Here is a 14,673-nt window from a genome sequence, read left to right on the forward strand (position 1 = left end):
TGGAAATCTATAGGAGGAGTTTTTAAGAGATCTTGGGTGGAAAATTACAGCGACAATTATCAGCTTCCAATCTGTGTTCTCACAAATTGATGCAGTGACATGTATTTGCATTTCTCTGATAGGGAATGATAGAGCATGCTAATAGCTATTAAGTAGCCTAACAATTATTTAAATTCAGGTTAGCCCTAATCACATTTTCTATTAAATCCGGCAAGTGATTTCCCCACCTCCAGTGAAAAGAGCCTTGTGGTGAGGCTTGCACGCAGAGGTCCCTCCAGTTTGTCTCCTGCCAGGCCCCACTGGGGAAGCTCTGAGCATGCAATGGCTTCTGAGCTCCTGCTCCTTTCCCCAGCCCTAGGAAGCTGAGAGATCAGAAATTATCAGGACAGGGGCTGTTCCATAGTGGCTGAGCTCTGCTGATCCTCTTTGGCCTGACAGCTTAGCTGCACCACTGGGCTCATTCACCAGACCCAACCCATGTGAATAGCCTAGGACCCAAACTCTGCCATAAAAGCTGAGCACAGGGCAAACAGTGGAGCAGCAAGAGGACAGCAATGCTGGCTCACACATCTATCTTTGTGCAAACTCTGATTTGAGCCTTCAGCAGAAGGCTACCAAGGCTGCATCACATCCCTATTACAGCAGACATCTGTAGAAGTGTTCTCTCTCCTTCCCTAAATGCCATGAGGAATCCCATAGGCACAAAGGACCTCTTTTGCTGAGCAGAGCTGATGAAGATTTGCTCTCCAGACTCCTTTGTGTATTTTTGTTCAGCAAAGAAAGAACTTAAGAAAAATAATTCCCTCCACATCCAAAAATAAATAAAATTAAATATTCTAGAATGTCAGCCCTGCATCTTCTTTACCCTGTAATTCATTTATTACTAACAGATAGTTATTGAAACACACACGTGATCCATCTCTATTATTTAAGTGAGGGTTTTCTTCAGGAAGCCTTGACATGGTATAATCAGAAACGTGGCCATTGTTCACTCTCACTGTTAATTAATTTAATTTAGATTTAAATGTATGATTAATTTTAATACTGTGGGGCATTAATTATGTTTGTGTTCAAATGATCGTTATTAACCTAATTAATGACCATAAAATTCCCAGGCAAAGCAATTACATCAGAATTAAGGTTGCAAATATTTTCCTCATGGAAAACTTCTAGTAGAAAACTAACATGCTCAAGGGCTACAGCCACAAAGGGCACGTAGCTTTTGTACAATGACTTGCATAATGAATTTGTGATTGTTGCATAAGATAATAACGTTTGTAACACGATGTTAGAAACCTATCCATACATAACAAGTAAGATGCACAATTACTTAAATCAAGGCATTTAAGCATCCCCAAGCACACAGAAATCCTTTTCAACAAGCTACTTCTCTGCTGAACAGAAGGCAGAACAGAAGCCCCATCCTATTCCCAACACCACTGAAAGCTGTTCTATGGACAGGACCAATCTCCCTGCCAGCCACTCATCCTTCATGTCCAGTTCCCTGCCAGTAGCCCCATCTCCTGGGGTTTCTTCCTTCATACCATCAATTCCCCATCCACAGTTTGACACAGGAAATCCTTAGTGCTGCAGCAAGCTGCATCACTCTACAGTAAGTAACTAGAAATTTGCTGCTAGGTTCTGGAAAACACAGTCCAGAGACACAGACTAGATGAGTCGAATAGAGAATGCCGCAGCTATGTCACCACAAGGTAACTGATTTTACAGATAGAACAACAACCTGCAAGAGGGGGGTCTGATCCAGGAGACACATGGCCTTCACAGCCTAAGCACTGGTCTGTTCTAAAGAGCTCGCACCCATGGTGCTCAGAGAAAATCTCCTAAATCCACTTTCTTTGCCAGAAAGCGTTGCTCTTGGTATGTTATTCTACACAGCTTTTCTTGTAATTAAATGACACGGAATCATTAGTGTTCCCACAGGATAATGCAGCTATTCATACCTTAATCTGACCCTCCTTTCATTTACTCTGTGATAAAAAGCTTTCTCTAACATTACTCGTTACAAGCACTATCCCAGACCTAAGCCATTTTGTAATAGAAGGAATGTATTGCTCAGCATGACCCCCACAGGCTACTTAACTGTTCCCAGGTACTGGGACTGCAACTGAAATATTTATTTAACATAAAAGCTTTATGTTTAGTGGAAATTGATCTTCAGCTTAACTAGATAGCATTGTTTGGTGTATCCATACACAGGTCTCCTTTAAATATTTTTGCATGCCAGGCACGCGGAAATAATACTTGGAAATGTATTTTCAGCTTTTGTGGGACTTAAAGGTGAACAGAACAAGTACTATTGTCTTGTCACCTTACATGTCTTGGTTCAACACTATCTCAGTTACCAGCTGTATGCAAACAGTGCCAGGTCAATGCAACGGTTCTGTATTGCATCTTAACAATTGTACATTGTCTCCAAACACACAGCAGCTCTTGAAGCCTAAAACATAAAACACAAAAACAGAGGATGTGTTCCTCCAGAGCTACAATGTATAATATATGCATAATATAAGGATGTGCACTCTGAAATTGTAGCTTTTTCACTTTTCATTTTCTCGTATAGTTTTTAAGTTACATAATTAAAACAGAGACGATGGAGATAACACTGAAGACTCAGTGCATATGAATTACTGAGGAGTTGCTGTCTACGGTAAACTTAGGTTTAGCCTCTGAAAGCATTTGTAAGGATTTCCATTTTCCTATGTCTGCACCTCTACATTAGCTGCCATACATGTGCACCCGTGCCTGAGCTTGGGAGTCAGCACACTTGCATTTCATGGTATTGTCCAAGTTGGCAGTAGAGGTGGGTGCACTAATGGGTGACTCTGTTCCAGAACATGCCAGGGGCTGCTCACTGTTGGGTCTTTCACTCCACTACTTTCAATGCCTTGTGATAGGATATCACTGATGGTAACATTAATGCATAACAGAATTGTCCTAGGCTGGAAAGATCACTAGGAAATGCTTTATGGAGAGCGAGAGACTCACAACAGTCATCCAGTATTGGGTTCTGATCTCTTAAAAAAATCTGTTTCAGTTTTCAATGTCCCAGCATATCCTGCAAGACGTATCAGCTTCAGAGACTTGTATCACACCAATCTCTACATAAACGGAGCTTTGGGTTTTCTTTCCTTCCCCCTACCCCCAGTCATCTTTAGGTTGAATCTGTTTTGGAAATATATTTACTCTAACAAAACCCTGTTGTGTTTGCAGCCATGGCTTTTTGAAAATCAACAAGTTAAGTCATGAATAATTTTCAAAATTCATTACCACGATGAGAAATCCAAAGCCAACTTTTTGGTTGATATTTATTAATGGAACAACTTTATAGCTATATATTTAATTTTGAGGCTCGTGTCATAAAATGTTATAAACACTACATATGACTGACTTAAAGTTTCATTTTAGGCAGTGCCAGTCCCTAAAACTTTGCTGTGTCTCCTTCAGTCATACTTTACAAGTTCGAACATCAGTTTGGCTTCAGCACAGCACTCGTATCAGGCTCATATGGGTGGGTCTAAAAAGACCTTCTAAACTCCTGTAGGAAAATGGTTTCATACTTGCAGGCACTGAACTTAAGGGTGCATTTAAGATGTTAATAATAAACTCATAATTCTACCTTGGAAAAGTATAGCATATCAATTTTGATATATTAATACGAAACACTTCTCCCTGCTTTTCCCTCTACCATCAGAATTGTAATGTCTAGGCTTGAACATTTTTAGTTTAACTTAGATGTCAACTAATGGATCAGCACCACGTGAATAATTAAACGTGCAACACAGGAAATGGAAGAGCTAAAAGCATTATACAGCAACACAAACACAGACAAAGCAGAACTGAGATGTGGGCACCTGACCTACCATCTTCTGTTATGCTTCGTACTGCTAGCAGAGCAAATGAATGGAAATGCATACAGGGACACAGCGCCCACCCCCCCTTCCCCAGTCCACATGCCTGTTTTGCTTTTCAAGACTGTTTCCAGTGAGAGTAATCTAAGATATCTCTAAATTATTCATGGAGACCAGCCCTGCACATGGCTGACAGACCACTGAGAAGCAACTTACCTTTGCGGCCTTCCCACAGCTATCCAGGTAGGTCTCTGGGATGGGTCACCAGGACCATCACATTCTTCTAGTCAGTTCCACAGTGAATTCTGAGGAAACAGGTTTTCCTCCTGCATGACGAGAGTTATAAAAATAGTTATGCATTGCACAGATTAAAGTACTGGGAAGTTTTATATTTCTCAGTGGAAAAAAAAAAAAAAAGAGTACTTGCTTTTACTCTTCCATCAAGAAAGAGCAGCTTTATAAATCCATTTCACCATTATTTGGAACAAACCCAAACACATAATCATATATATAAATTCACCTTTGAGTCAGCGTCTCGTGTTTCAGCACTTCTAGTCACAGCATCTTTCAGAACAGTACATCACCCATATGCTTCATATACATCACTTACCTTCTCAGTAAATCATGAGATGAATGCTAAAGTCCAGAATGCAACCTCAACCATTCTTTGGCTCTTTTTTTTTAAGCAAATCTTATTGATAATGTTAGTCAAGAATGTATTTTAGTATGAGATAGCACGAGTTATGAAATAACTCAAACAAAAAAATACTGAAATGAGAAAGATTATCAAGCGAGGAGCACTTGCAGTATCTACACAGGAATCTCCTAGCTAATGGTAAAAACCAAAATATATGCAAACACAATAAAGAACAAACTCATTTTACTGTAAATTGTATGCAGTGAGAGAGAGAGGTATAAAAGCATCAGAGATTCAAAATGGTTCTTTTGTTTCAAGATATTGTGTGGGTCGGTTCTTTTTGTTTGTTGAGTATCATCATCATCATCCTGCCCCCACTCCCAGGAAATAGTTTCAGGTGGAGGTCTCCAGTAGAACAGATTTACTTAAAGCACATTTGCTCAGCAGATAGACCAAAATGGAGGCTGGCCAGGATCGATAATGAATGCGTATCCTAATCAGTATCTTTGCAAGCTCGTTATTCAGTATCATCCTTCGAACTTTTTTTCAGATTAATTCCTTCAGATTAGAAGAGGATAACTGACAAAACTTACTGAACTTCCAACAGCGCATGATCAAGCCCCTTTACTTCTATAATGCTCAAATAACAAACATTTCTGTCCTTCAAGGCCTGCTGCCTGCCACTTTAACTGTGTGGACTATGCCTGCATTACTGTATGCCTCAAGCATCTCTCAAACCAAACAATGACAATCAACCCTAAGTCACCTTCATACCCCACTAATATGATACCCCCTCATACACATTATAGGAACATAATTTAGGTCACAATGAAAAAGTATTAAATGAGACTGCAGAATGATTTGGCTATCCATAGCCCATACAGACTTTCAGAATCACTGCTTAATGACTTAAGCATGCTTTTCAAACTGCATTCTTATTCAAAATCATCTGCTTCACACTCATAGCTTGTCTCTTTCATTATCTGCTTCAAAGCATCACATTATAAACCAGACCAGTTCTGTTAATGTGTTATTGACAGAAAATGCTTTATACTTGGCATTTCATGTCTTCCAGAGGTCAGGAAGAAAGGAGGATTTGCTGCATTTCCAAGGAATCTGGCCGATGATGGTTGTAAATGTTAATAACTAGATGAAAAGTTATACCTGCCCTTGCTGAGGGTTCTAAATGTAATCGGCTTTCTTCCTTCCATTAGGTTAGGGAGAAAATTAATGCTATAACTCATCTGAATAGGAACCTCAGGAAAGCTGTCAATTTGCAGCTTGTGACTGAGCACAGAGGATGCCAGTTCTGAATTGGTTGTGCTCTCCCAGCCCAGTCTCTTTTATTTGACTTTGAGATCTTACATGAAGCAAAGCTGTTTTTCCAGGGTGCATTTATAGATTAAACAGGGAAGCGAATCTGACGTGTGTGATCTAAGTCAGCATAGGTCACATTTTGAAACGTAACTGTCGGCCTTGGTTCTCCAGTAGGAGTTTGTTCATCACATCATTCCTTTAGGTCGAGAGCAGAGAGTGAATAAATTGGCAATGATTCTCATTTCCTACCCTGCTTCTATTGATACGGAACTTAAAAACCAGAATAGCAGTAAATTGTATAAAGAAATTAGAATTGTTCATTTCACCTGTACAATACTTTGTGGGATAAGCATGAGTCTAAGGAAATATTTTCGCCCAGCATTTAACCACTTATAAGTGCCCTTTTAGCACAAGAGGCAAGTATCATATGAATGCTTTAAGACCAGAAACAAAGATCTGTTTCCACGTAAAGGTTCACATAGAACTCAAGAAGGTAGAGATGCAGCATGCAATCTTCACACCACATACCTGAGCAGCAAACGCCTTCTGCAGACTTTAGGAGGAAGCAAACCGGTCAGGAGCTGAGCTGCCAGCTGTGTAGCTGAGCACCTGCCAAGCAGCTGCTCCCTCTTTCCCAACACATATTTGTAAGCAGGTGATTTCATCTTATATTATTTTTGGTTGACACTCTACTTCCACAAAATACATACACTTAGTGCTTATTCACAGAAACAAATCTTCAGCCATTGAACTTATATTAAATCTATTTCAGAGAATATAAATTTACCAGATTGTTTTAATATCACTTTGGAAAGTTTGCTATCTAAAGTAGCCAAGGAACCTTAGGAAGTTTGATTTTCAAATGTAATCTCTAAGGGGACCCACTGCCTTAACCATTTCTTGTATGGTTAGACTCTGCTGCCAGCTCCAGCTGTTTTCCGTCACTTTGACAGAGAAACTTTTTGTTTTGTTTTTAACCTCAGATAGATACTGGAGCAAGAGCTGACCTCGCTCTGCTCTAGGTGCGCTGCTGCTCTCTTCATTCATGATGTCAACCCACCTCAGATGATGACCCAAACTGCCTCCTCTAGTCAAGTTTATCTCATGACCCATCTCAAACATGAAGTTTTGGTCATCACCTCCAGAACTGACATCAGCAAGGGAAACATTAATTTCACAGCAAAACAAGGAATTGTGATTTGCGAGGTTTGTGGGACTCCTGGACACTACAGGATATTAGAGCTTCAGTACTGGGCAACAGAACTTTGGTAGAGTACTCTGGAGCCAGCACTAACATTTTAGGCTGTAGTAGACCAAGTCTTCCATTTTTCTGCGTAGTGGAAATACAATATGGCAACTTCTCCCGTATCCAATGGCTAGTGGCCAAATATGTCAGTTTTCTTTTTAGTTAGCACTAACATTTTACAAGAGAACAGTTTATTAGTGGTACCTCTTTCATTGTTATTCACAGAAAAACTCCAAAAAAAAAAAAAAAAAAAAAAAACAACCCAAAACAGAATTTGGAGAAGAGCTTGAGTAATTTAATGGGTTGTATTCAGTTAGCGAATAAAGATATCCTTACTGAGAGAAACATGTTTTCTCTCTTTATTCTTCAGTTGATTGAAAACTGCTTTTAAATATTGTTATCGTACAAGTACAAGCAGGGAGACAGGAAGGAGTAGAGCTGATATGGTTAATTAGACCTGTGGACACGCAAGCAAACCATGAAAGTGAGAGCTATTCAGGCACACCAGCACTCTGTCCTCCCTCCAGTCCTCATTGCCCATTTTAGTCTAAATGCTGGTCTATACTACGCATTAATCTGTTTGTTTGCAATATTTGACTAGATACCACACTGTGTATGACAGGTTGCCTGGCAACTTAAATTCATTTAGCAAAATTTGATTTCCTTTATATTATTATTTTTATTCCATAACATGCAGGGCCAAGTAAAAATTCTTACATTTTGCTACCAAGAAGGTATGTCATTTAGTAAGACTTTCAGCTGGAACAAACATAACAGCAACTCAAAAAAAGGAAGGGAGGAAGGGAGGCACGCTAATAGACCAACATTTTGACCCAGTTTAAGTTACAGTTAAGCGATCAAATGTCACAGTATGCTGATTATTTAATCAACCCACATCTTCTCTGCTGTTCATGTATTATTCTATCAGTTGAGCACCATCTGCCCTGACAGAAAAATGCTCCTACAGTGTACAGAATATTTAGCTGACATGTAACTACCACTGCAGTTGTGAACCTAGGAGATCCCAAGGAGCTTGGGGACACTCAGAGCAGCTGTAAGGTCAAGAGATAACTCCCATCTCAAGCAGGAGAAAACAGCTTTGTGAATGACAGTCTGGTAACATACTCAAGAGAAAGAATTTTGGAAAGGCTGCTTAGTAAGTGCGGGTCATTAGCCAGTTTTACCATGAATGGATGAAAAAAAGTGCAAAGGCTCACTAAGTGCAATAAATAACATAGAGCTCATGCCAAAGGGAGATAATGTTATTTGACTACTTATTTTTTTTTTTTCCCACTATAACAATATACAGACAATTGTGAAACTTCATCCTAAATTGCTAAAGTAAGATATGAAGCACAGTTGGCCTCCTCATCATTTTCCAACCAAATACTGCCTGTTATGGAATCCCAGCCAGCACTCCAAATAAGTAGGTAGAAACATTGCATATGCTGTAAGAAGAAAACAAGCACTAAGGCAGCCAACATTTCTTTGTGCATTGTTTAGGAACAATTTTTGGAAGAAAACATCTCTAGTTGATAGATCAAGTTACTAAATCTTCATCTGCTGCATGGTGCTCTTTAGTCTTGCAGGCTGGTGCAGAGCACATACACCAGATCAGCACCCTGAAAGAACTGTCAGTAAAGCATGGAGAGATCCACCCACCAGGATGAAAAACCATGCCCTGACAGCTCTGTTGCCCTTGTACTGAATTCCTTGGAGAGGGATCAGGGATTTCCAGTGGGACTGGAACTGGGCCCAGTGTGCCACAATCTCATAAAACACAACTGCCTATTGGTTGAACAATGCCAAGGGTGTCTCAGCCAGATGCTTGTTTACTGACTACTGAGAAAGGAAAAAATAAATCTCAGATGCTACTGCTTGGATTTACGGGATGTAAGTTGGCCATATTAATTACAAATTAAGTAATCACAAAATAGAGATGAGCCATGAAATTTGGTTTGGCTGCAGTTCTTGGTACATGAAAAAAAAAATGACAGTACAAGAATTACCATAGGTACAGGATGAACAAGAAAACTGCATTAAATTATTTTATTATGAGTATCTCTGTGTTAATGGAGATAGTTCTTCTGCTATATAGAATAACGGACTATAAGATTGTTGACATAGCATAACTACGTGCTGACTCAGCACAGCCCCAGTGTACCTCTGCAGGAGGAGCAAAGTAGGTCCAGAGGTGGCAACAAGGGCTAGCCAAGGGCCTCACAGAGGAATGCCTGCAATACGGTCCAAGGAAAGAAATGGGAAAATAATAATAAAAAAATGCATTGTTTCTTTGTTTCTTCCTGTAGACATGCACAGAACAGGAGATATTTCCAAGCTAAGAATATCATCTTGACCTTGTCCTAATAGAAGTTTTTTTATTTTTTATTTTTCCCTTCTTCCTTCCAGATCATTCTTTGAATTCATTGAGAACTTGTACCTTACCCTTTCTATCATTTACAAACGTAGCTGTAATGCTGTAACACATGGAAAATACAGAAATGACAGTATAGTAGCAAAGTCCTAGGCTGCAACAAACAAGGATAAGCTTCTGTGGACACAGAAACAAAAGGGAAAAAAAAAATCTGCTTACCCTTAGAAGGTTTCAAGTATACAGGAATCTCCAGCAAGATACCCTTGACTCCACTGCCAACCCTTAAATGAGGTCTGGAAAGAGATGGATCCTGGCTCCACCAGGTGCAATCACTCAGGTACATTGTTTGCACCTGAGCTCCCCTGGGTTGGCCCTGCCTTCCCACCAGATGCTCAGTCACTGCTTCAAGCCATAACTTAGCATTCCTGCCACAGTAGACAAACGTGCTTCTTTGTCCAGCACTAGTTATCTGTAAACCCACTAATAGACTTGCTTGAGAACAGACTATAATAGAAAGCTGCGACGGCTGCCTTCCAGGTATGTTACCCACCTAGTCTGCCATCAAATCTTTTCTTCATGACTTTAAGTACTTTCCTCACTTTTCTAATAGGAACATTGTGCCACAGCATCACAAACCAGCAAATCAAGTTGAGAACATCAACGTTCTCTGACTACTCATTCCTAAAAAAAAAAAAAAAAAAAAGAGCTTTGTTTGATGTAGTACTTGAAGTTTTGAGCTGATGTAAACTGTGTTATAATCCTCTAATTTGGCTCCACCCCCCAATCCACACTCTCCTTAAAGAGAAGCACTACCTCCCGCTTTTCCCAGCCTGTTGGTACCTTGCCTGTCCACAACCAGCTTTCAGAAATCCAACCAGAACTCCTGAGATTGCTTTTGACAGTTCCCTGTGCACACAGAGGTGCAGACAATCAGGCTTGGCTCATCTTAAAACAGTCCGCTCAAGACTTTCCCAGGTTGTTCTGTCCCTGCCTTAGGCTCACCTTATTCCTTTGCTGCTTGTGTTAGCTGTACAAGCCATCTGTTCCCCCTGTCTTTTCCAGTGAGGACCAAAGCAGAAGAGGCACCAGATGTCCAGTTCTTCAGTATCATCTGTAGCGAGCTCTTCCTCTTCACTGAGAAGCAGGCCAGACCTTTTCCTGATCTTCCTGTTACTAATGAGATAATGGCTTTTTGTTGTAGCAGAAATCTTCTAGTAATTGCCACAAATTAAATATGGCACCCAGAAGACATTCTTAAAACCCCCCTAAGAGCTGATTTCAGATTTCTTGTGGCCTTTGGCTCCATTAAAGAAGCATTGCGAGATGATTAAAGCAAGGGAAGTGCAAAACAATTGTGTAGAACTCACTCTGATGAAGAAAACTGGGTAGGAAACAAAAAAAAGAAGGTGCTCAATGCAGCCATGTTTCCATTTCCTTTCTCCCAACACACTGACTACAGGCCAGAAAAGTCTCTGGAGCACACAGCCACAAGAAAATCCAAAAGAATTTGTTTTAAAGATGGGGAGAACAAAACCTTCCTGACCTTTCCCTAATGCCAGTGAGATGTTTCTTCCCAGCAGAAGCGGGCTGCTACCCGCTATGCCTGCTGTCAGCTGGAGGAACAGATGGCTCCGTGCTTCAGTTCTAACTGCTCGCTCAGCCATACAGCACAAACTGCACCGCCTGACAGTGCGAGCAAAGAGCCACACACTCCTCACATCCTAGCTTTGAATCAGAGACTTATCAATATTCCCATGTGACAGGTCAGTCAGGAACCTACCTACCTGCATGGAGAAAGGAGAGGGGAAATGGGAGCACAGCATAGGGGAATGCCTGAACGCTCTACAGGTAACCATGGGTGCCAAAGAGCTGAGTTGTCCCTAGTTTAGTTTTTAAATGGTTTCCTATGTACAGTGCCACTTTCTGGAATAGTATCTCTTAGCACAAAAAAAAATGCATGCAATAACACAGAATCATAGATCAGCCTAGGTTGAAAAGATTATCTAGTTTCAACCCACCCTGCTGCGGGCAGGGTCACCACCCACTAGAACAGGCTGCCCAGAGCCACATCCAGCCTTGCCTTGAATGCCTCCAGGGATGGGGCATCCACAACATGCCTGAATTTAACAAGGCCCTGCGTCCTGAAACTGGGAAGAAAAAGAAACAGCAGAAAATCCCACTCTGATAAGAGCCAAAGACATTGAAACATGTTACCCCACATACCTCTGTTTTGATGTTTCTTCTGTGAGTTGAGCTCCTTATATGTGTTTACCTCAGTAGCACCCGTGTGTGAGCATCTGAGAAGTTTGTGCAGAAGATGAGTCCCGGCAAAGAGCTCTGGTTTGAGACTGCTCTAAACCTCGCAGAACAAAATGATTTATCAGATTTATTTTGTTGAAAAGCCCAAATACCTTAGTTATGTTCCTTTTGGTTAAGGCACGTTTGGCAAATTCCTATGCAAGAGAGGAAGCTTAAGGTTACAGATTTTCACTTGGTTTGATCACTTCTCTACTGCATACTGAGTTTATTTTCATTAGTTCAACAATTTCAGTAGAACACAATACGGAGAAAGTACAACCCTCAGCCTCCCACAGGCTGCTGGGACTCCTGCTGCAATGCTCACACAAGTCCTGCTGCTCCTCCCTTCCTTCACTTTGGAGGAAGCAGAAACACTGTGTGTTTGCTGCTTGGGGCAGAATTTCTATATTGTAATGCACTGCAAAATTCTGTTTGAGCTCCCACTGCATGAAAACACATACAGCAACAATGGGAAAACTAAAAGAAAAACAATACCTTATACAAATCTAGACCCACCTGCTATGCTGTAAACACTGCTTGCTCCCACTCCTAACACACAAATTGGCTGTCAGTCTCATTATTGTATATAGGTAACAGCTGATCCAGCTTGGTGGAGGCTCTGACTGTACCCTCCTTCTTATCTCCTCTGCTGACTTCTGGTGCTATATGACCAGAGGAGAGAGAACCTTTGCTGTTTTCCCCAGTTAAGCACATGTCAGCAGAAGGGAAAGAATACTTGATTGTATCTGGTTAAGGGAAAAAAAAAAAAAAAAAAAAGTATTTCAGAGCTTGTATCACGTGAAAGTTACCTCAAACCATTAATTGCTTTGCCTCATGCAAAACATGGGGAAAAATAAAAAAGCTGGATTCAAGGGTGGTGGGGCAGTGACACAGCTGCCCAGAGAAGCTGTGGTGCCCCATCCCTAGAGGTGCTCAAGGCCAGGTTGGATGGGGCCCTGGGCAGCCTGAGCTGGGGGGAGCAGACCTGCCTGTGGCTGGGGGTTGAAACTGTGTGGGCTTTAAGATCCACTCCAACCCAAGCCATTCTATGGAAAGTCTATGAAGGTCTAGGAAAGGGTAGCAAAATACCTAAGTTCAAGAATTTTCACACAGGGAAATTTTGATCCTGGTGCTCCTCACTTTGCTGCCTAGGTTGGGCTGCCCTGTTCATGCTTCCCCTCCACCAATGACTGTTTCTGCACTGCCAGAAGCCCCCAGCACTACAGTAATCATTGGTGGGACCCCTTCCAGTAACTGTAACAGAGACTTGGCCTAATGTATTTCCCCAGTCCAAAGCAGCTCGTGCAGTGCAGTCAGGCACTGATTGGTAGTGCTACCATTTGGGCTTCTTTGGAAGCAGGATCTGACTGTGCCCCTGCAAGCTGCCTCGGGGCTCGCCCGGGAGGGCAAGGCAGCCAGCTTCATGCCTTTCGGTTCCTGCATCCCACGAGCTGATTTCAGCAAATGAGCCCATGCTAGCACCTGCAGTAAGCAGTTTAATATACCTTGTAAGTGCTCTGAGAGCCTCCACACTGAAACAAAATCTTTGTGCGGTCCCTTTCCTTTGGACTCGAGCAAAAGCCTTTGATGCTACCATCAGGTATTTCCACTTGTAACAGGAATTAACTCAGACGTTTGTTTATTCCTCCAGGCCTTCTTCCTGTTCTTCCACAGAGCAGAAGAGAAACCAGAGCTGAGCCACAAAGCAACCCCAGAGGTAGGAGGCAGCAGCAAGAGGCTGTGCTCTGTGCCACAGACATTCCCGCCCTTGGGGAGGCTGACAGGCAGTGAGGCGCACCTCAGGCTGCAGGCCTCGCTCCTTTCTCACTAACAGCAGATAGATGCTGGCCATGTTTTTTAAGTATGCGCCCCCCCCACCACATTCTCCCTTTGTCAGAGTGAGAGGGGCTTTATAGCACGCTGCTAGAATCCCGTGTTAGCAGCATCTCTCTAGATTTATGCAGGTATCAGTGGAAAGGGCTTGACCCAGGAAATGTAATTCTCGCATGCTGTGTGTGACATTAAGTGTGATTGAGCTGTTTTGCCTCAAAGACCACAGCCAAGCATCTCCTTTGCGCTGCAGTGGCGGAATGACGTTAACTGCTCTGAGGTTACCATTTCTGCTCTGCACATTGTTTTCCCTTGATCTCTGTCACATCCTTTACTGAAGATCCCTGCAGCTCTTTTACATAATCACATATGTATTTCTTAAGCACCACACAATGTTACAACCATTCCAATGTCTCCATTCCAGGTACGACCCACCAACCCCAGTATGCCCCGCAATATGTGTGTTTGTACACAGCCACCCACCATAAGTGCAACTGAAGCTAACAGTTAAGTAAAATGTAACCAGCTGGGAGCTAATTAATTACCTTCTACATCAAGCTCAGCGCAGAGAATGAAATTTAAGTTCAGGAGAACTGAACTACACCTTGGATCCAGTGTGGGCAAAGCATCCCACTAACTGGGATGAAAGCCAGGCTATGGTCGCACAAACCAAACCCGTGCTGTGCCTTTGAGCTAAGCAGCAGCCCAGGGGGCTCTGAGCAGAGCCACACGGTGAAGAGAGGGGTCCTGTGCTACGCAGGCCCCTGGGCAGGAGCGCTTCTCCCACACCTCTCGCCTTGCACAGCCTCGGCTTACACCCGCTATGTGTGCTTTGTGGGCCAGCTCCTGCAAAGCAAACTCTTTCATCAACCTGGCTACCAAATGCAAATCAAACATCCCCTGGAGAGGAACTCCTGCGGCCGGGGCCACAAAAGCATGACTAATGCAGAACTTAGCAATCCTGGCAGCGTGGGGCAGCACAGCTGTAAAGTAATTGCTAATTCTCCTGTTGTTAACAAGAGTGCTCCAGTTTCTCCCTCCTGTGATTTGTCCCACGTCTCCCAGTGGCTGCCATGATGCTAACAATCTGCCCTCTTACAGC

This window comes from Gallus gallus, chromosome 3, assembly GCF_016699485.2.
Source record: "Gallus gallus isolate bGalGal1 chromosome 3, bGalGal1.mat.broiler.GRCg7b, whole genome shotgun sequence".
NCBI classification, from domain to species: domain Eukaryota; kingdom Metazoa; phylum Chordata; class Aves; order Galliformes; family Phasianidae; genus Gallus; species Gallus gallus.